Below are 6,708 nucleotides of genomic sequence, written 5' to 3'. Positions count from 1 at the left end.
GGTCCTTTCCACCGAGGTTCCAAGGCTGTTTTCCTCGTGAAGTGTTTTATCAGTACGTAGTCTCCCGGCTGGAAGGCGTGGTACGGCTCTTCCACTGGTTCAGGTAGGGCCTCTTTTACCCTTGTGTGTATCGCCCTTGCGATCCTGCAAAGCTGTTTACAAAATGTCAGCAAGTTCTCGTCCATCATTGTAATATCCAACTTATTCATGTTTGTGGGGGCGGTCACAGGCAGCTGCATTGGCCTTCCCATTAGTATTTCATGGGGGGATAACCCTGTTTTCCGGTTTACTGTCGATCGCCTGCTCATTAGTGCCAAGGGTAATGCCTCTGGCCATTTTAACCCCGTCTCCGTTGTTATTTTAGCCAGTTTGTTCTTCAGTATTCCGTTTTGCCCTTCCACAGCACCTGCTGACTCTGGGTGATAAACACAATGAAATGTTTGTTTAATTCCCAGTGCTTTACACGCTGCCCGTGATATTTCCCCCGTAAAATGTCCTCCTTGATCGTGAGACACTTTATAAGGAATGCCAAATCGGCAGAAAAAACTTTTTAACAGGTGCTTTACCACGGTAGCGGCATCAGCCTTTGCACATGGGTACGCCTCTACCCACTTAGTAAAAATGTCTACCACTACCAAAACATTGCTGAACCCGCCTGATGGAGGCATTTTTATAAAGTCTATTTGTAGGTACGTGAATGGTCCCCAAGGGGCTGGGTGAGCTCCCAGCACTCTTGTTTTTCCCTCCTTCTGCTGGTTGTGTTTTTGACATATTTGGCAACTCTTACACACCCCTTCTACTACTCCCCCAATTCCTGGTGCATACCAGGATTCTTGCACCTGTCTCACAGTCCGCCTCTTGCACACATGTCCATTTAAATGGGCCATGCGTGCAAGCCACGGTAGGATTTCAGTAGGTGCTATGGAACATTATCAAAGGAATAGGCAGACTTGCCACCTCTTTTGCAGTTTTATCCGCCTTGTCATTTCCTTTGTCGATATCCGTAGTGAGTTTCTGATGTGCGTGGCATTTAATTACCGCGACGTCTGCTGGTGCTGAGATACTTTTTAACAGCTCAGAAACTAAATCACCATTTTTTATTGGTGTTCCTGCAGAGGTGAGTCACCCTCGCATTTTCCATATCGCACCTTTGTCATGTACCACACCAAAAGCATAGTTAGAGTCAGTGTATATATTTACCGCGATGTTAGCAGATAGTTCACATGCCCTTATCAGGGCACACAGCTCCGCCTGCTGGGCAGAAAAATGTGCAGGCAGGCGTCTCGCTTCAATAACTTTACTATGGGTGCACACGGCGTATCCTGCATGCCCCGAGCCGTCTCGGCCACGATAGGCCGAACCATCGATGAACAAGGTGAGGTCCGGGTGTTCCAAGGGTTGATCCTTGAGATCCGGGCGCACGGTGGATACTTCTTGTATTGCCTCTGTGCAGTCGTGAGCATCACCATCGTCTTTCGTTGGCAGCAAGGAAGCAGGATTAAGAACATTACATCTCTCAATCTGCAAATTTGGCTGGTGTAGGAGAGTCGTCTCATACTGCATCAGGCGTGTGTTGGTTAAATGTTGTGTTTGCTTTTGGGTTAATAAAGCCGCGACACAGTGGGGTACCCTTAGCGTGAGGGGGTGACCCATCACGATTTCTGCCGTGCGCTTAACTGCGTAGCTCGCTGCGGCCACTGCTTGCAAACAAAGAGGCAACCCACGTTCGACTGGGTCCAGCCTTCGGCTAAAATATGCAATTGGTCGCTGGCGGTCGCCGTGGGATTGTGTCAGCACAGCCTGCGCAAATCCTCTAGTTTCGTGAGAGTAAAGGAAGAATGGTTTCTCATATTCTGGCAGCCCCAACGCGGGAGCTGTCGAGAGTGCCGCTTTTAATTTGGTAAAATATTCCCCCATCTTCTCAGTCCACTCAATTACATTGGGCTGGTTTTTGCCCACCACAACATACAGTTCCTTTGTCAGAATTGCATAATCAACAATCCACTGTCTACAGTAGGTTGCCATACCTAAGAATCGCATCATCTCTTTCTTTGTGCGAGGGCATGGCACTTCTGAAATTGAAGTTATTCTCCCCTTATCCAATTCCCTCTTTCCTTGCGAAATGTGGTGTCCCAAATACTTAACCCTTTCCTTGACTAATTGCAACTTCTCTTTATTCACCTTGTGGCCTTTTCTTGCCAATGCCTGGAGCAGCTGCAGCGTATCTGTTTCACACGCTGCTTTGTTTGGGGAGCAAATGAGCAAATCATCCACATAGTGTAGCAGCACTGATTTACCCTTGAAGACAACATCTTCTAAGTCCTTATGTAAGGTACGCGAAAATAATGTTGGACTATCCGCGAACCCCTGAGGCAAAACAGTCCATGTGTATTGACGGCCTTTATACGTGAAGGCAAATAAAAACTGGGATTTTTTTATCAATGGGTATGGAAAAATATGCCAAACATAAATCGATTACAGTAAAATGGGTGGAACTTGCAGGTATAGACGTCATCACCCCTTCTGCGCTCGGTACCACGGGGTGGATACTTTGAATCACCTCATTTACTTCCCGTAAATCCTGAACAAATCTCCACTTATCTTTCTGTGGCTTTTTCACTGGCAGTATAGGCGTGTTGCACGGGCTTGAAGTTTCTACAATTATCCCTTGCTCCTTCAAAGATTCAATTACTGGTGCTATCCCAGCCTCCGCCTCCTTTCGCAGGGGGTATTGGCGCACATTTGGCCAAGGCATCCCCGGTTTGAGTTTAACCACGAGGGGCGTTGCCCCAATTATACGGCCTACATCATTGTCATGTCGGGTCCATAATTCTTGTGGAACTCTTTCTATCAAATCTTCTGCGTTTTCTCCTTCATTTACCGTTTTCCTCACCCTCTCATGTTTAGGTGGTAAATCCACCTCTTCAATTGTCCCCAATAACACCTGTTCCTCAAAATCACAAATCCACCCTTCATCGTTCGCTAGCTTGTGCACCTGCCAATGCAACATCATTGTTGTGCAGGTCGCTACTGCCCCCTGTAGGCGAGAAACCATAAAGCCCAAATCCTTCGGGTGATAATCTTTTGCTGTGGTTATTGTCACATGCGAAGTTACTCCCGGCGGATACTTTGTCAAATGCCTTTGTTGTTCTGTGAGCTTTACCTCCATTGCAACACCTTCCTTACCAATCATCAAACGGCCAATCAAAAGATCATTGTAGGTTCCCAAATACGGAGCAATTTTCTCCGCAAATTCAGCATCATCTCCATTCGCATCATAATAGATTGTACAATGTGGAGGGTCATAGTAGATGTGTGTCATTACTTGTGCATTGTCTAGCCACATTTGCATTTCCTCACTTTCGGCTAAGACTTCCTTTAAACATATCAAAGCCTCACAAATCGGCTGTCTTTTCAGCCTCCACCAATAAACAACTGGGTGCGATGTCATTAACAGCATCATTGCTGACTGTGCTTTATTCTGGGGAATATCCACAAAGACCCCTTTGTTCGTACATACTATTTCACATCCCAACTTACACAACAAATCTCTACCTAACAAATTCACCGGTGTGGTGGTTGTGAGAAGAAATGCATGTTTTTCCTGTAAAGGTCCACATCTTACTGGTAATTGCGTTGTTGTCTTTAATGTTTGTATGCTACCACCTAACCCTACTACTTGGACTTCAGCATTGGATTTTTCAACATGTGGCAGCTGTTTGGCTGCTATGGTAGAGTAGGTGGCTCCCGTGTCAACTAAAAAAGAGAGTGTCTTACCTGAAACATCTAAAGAGTAGGTCGGCTCCTCTTTTGGTGTTAATGTCAACATTGCCCCTTGTAACACGGGTCCACCCGCGGTGTGTCAATATGACTTACAATTTTGCGGTTGTCCCGATCCTCCCTCCTGTTGGATCTCCGGTCGTCCTCTTTGGGGGCAATGTCTTTTCCAATGTCCCAATTGCCCGCACTGGAAACATCCTTGTGATTGACTTGGTTGTTCCTGTTCTTGTGTTGCTGCCGTCCTCGAGCGGGTCTGTGGTGGCGTTCGCGTCCAACCTTTGTTTTTTCCACTCCATTTCTTGGGCCGTCCATCCTGTGCTGCTGGTGGGGGTCTTTGTGGACCTCTCATTCGCCATCCCCATCTCCTGGCCGCTTCTTCTTCTTCCGAATCTGAATCATCTCCCTCCAGCCCCCACTTTCTCCAACCCTTATTCTTTCTTTGGTCTGCTACTTTGTCGAGCAACACCATCTGCAACACTTCGTCTTTCATTTTTGCCTTTGCGTTCTCCCGTTCTTCCGCTCGGTCCATACATTGATCAGCTGCTATACAAATCTCACTTGCTTTCTTGCCCTGCCAACCTAACAGTACATACTTCAATTGTTTTTTAATTTGAGGCCTAAGTCCTTCCATTACGAAATTAGTGACCGTTCGCTCCGGTATGTCTGCTTCAACTTGAAACCCCCCATATTGTAAGAGTGTCAACATTAATCTATCCATAAACTCGAATGCCCGCTCCCCTTGACGTTGCTTTGTTTCATAGATTTTATCCCAATCTAATGCTGGTGGTCGTAAGGCCTTCTCTATCTCCTCATACAGGCGCCCTCGCTTATCTCGCCGATCTGCTTCGGTGCAAACTGCTGGTTCGTCTGCTGTCCACTCGGCAGCTTCTCGAGCTCTCTTCCACACATATGGAGACAACACTGCTTGACATAGCACTCCAATGTCACTGTGGGTGCATCGATGTGCTGCAACCCACTGCGTTATTAAATTCCTTACTGCTCCTGCATTTCCCCTCTGATCTAATACTCTCTCCTTCATTGATCTTAATTCAATTTCTTTAAATGGTCGGTACACTGACTGAGCCTGCACCCCTGGTCCCGCTGGAGTTATTTCCTGAACCGGGAAAGCAGAGGCTGTGGCCATCAGCCCCATACTTTCAAGGTTCGGATATAATCTTGGTGTGTTATTAACATATGCAGATGAATCACCTTCATTATTTACCTGAGCTTCCCGTCCTTGTACTTCAATCTCAGAGGCTTTTACCGAGGCAGGAGCAATTCCAATCACTGGTGGTTGCATCTCTTTTACCTGTGTTTCTAGTTTTAATAGTTTCTGTTTCACCAAATTTCTAGCTACTTCACTTATTTGTAAGGCCTCCTCTTCCCACAATTTCCACGCTTCAAGATCTGGCTCTGGTTTTAATTCATCACTTGTCCGTTGTTCTAATCGACATGCCAAGTTATTGATAATTTCTGCTTTTAAAGAGCCCCATCTTGGGAATGGGCATTGGTCTCCCTTTGTCCATTTATGCCATAATGCCAATTGGGTACATGACATGACTCCATATTTCCCATACATCATTTCTGCCACGGTATTCGTGGGTGGGGCATTATTCAATTTCAGTTTTGATGTTTTATTTCCCATTTTCCTTGCTTATTTCTAGAGTGTTCTTGGACTGGTCAGTGTTTTGCCTGTGGTGGTCTCGGGTTGGGTTGAGTGTCTTTCACACCTTTCCACGAACCCTCACACTCCCTTGCACACCTTCCACGTCCTCAATCTCCCACAGAAATACCTTGTCTTGGAGATTTCTCAGATTACCCTCCCAGGCTTATACCTTACAATCTCCCCTTTAGACACTGTTCTCCAGGGATTTCTGAGATGAGCCTGTAAGCATCACCTGCAACCCCCCCTGCGAACACTTAACCCCCCGGGGGTACCCTTCTTTTTGATGCGCACAAAGCTCTCTCTTTTCTCGTTCTTTTAAGATAAGTACAGATCACAAAGAGCAGCGAACCTGTATGTCCTGGTGCGAGAAAAAGAGGCAGTTCTTACCTTATCTTTAAGCCGGCCGGCTGCTGTCCTCTTTTTGTCTCACCAAGCAAGAAGTTCCCCTCTTTTGCTCTGTTTTTACCCCCCTGCCGACTACGCCAAAATGTCGAGATCAGGGTCTGCAATCAAGCAATGACTACACCAATCGTCGTAGAGAAGAGCGTTTAATGCGCATCAAAAGTGTACACGAGAGTAGAAAGGCACAGAATACCTACAGTATACCAGCTCAGTCAAACTCTGGCCCGCAAGCAGTTTGGTTTACTTTATATATACTTTTCCTGCTCATCTGGTTTCTTTGAAAGTAACAACACCCCAGCAAATATTCTCTCCTGGCCTGACAAAGCATTTATCTTTTCACAAGCAAGAAGATCTGTTATTGATCAGGCAGATCTTTATCACAATATATATTATCGTCTCATTCTGCTACAAGATGTTCCCCTTTGAACTATACCAAAACAGTGCTGATTTATAATTGGGCTTCTCTGAGCCCAAGGCTCAAAGAATGTTGTTACAAGGGCCAACAAGAAAGCCAGATGTTCAGCTGCACGACAAAGAGACAGAGAGACAGAGAGACAGAGAGACAGAGAGACAGAGAGACAGAGAGACAGAGAGACAGAGAGACAGAGAGACAGAGAGACAGAGAGAGAGATATATATAGATAGATAGATATGTATATAGCCGACTGGCTTTGATTACCAACAGTCAAAAATGGTAGCTTACCGAGAGCATCTTAAATGCTTTGGCTTCCTCAATTAAATGCTACATTCAATTTTAAGAAAAGGTAATCCTGTTAAAATGGCTGCTTTCATCTTGGGAGCTGTTCAACAGCTCCATATATATATAAATATATATATATAAATATATATATATATATATAT

This window comes from Eptatretus burgeri, chromosome 11, assembly GCF_056783735.1.
Source record: "Eptatretus burgeri isolate ZD-2024b chromosome 11, Ebu_testis_v1, whole genome shotgun sequence".
NCBI classification, from domain to species: domain Eukaryota; kingdom Metazoa; phylum Chordata; class Myxini; order Myxiniformes; family Myxinidae; genus Eptatretus; species Eptatretus burgeri.
This window is presented reverse-complemented; position numbering follows the sequence as displayed.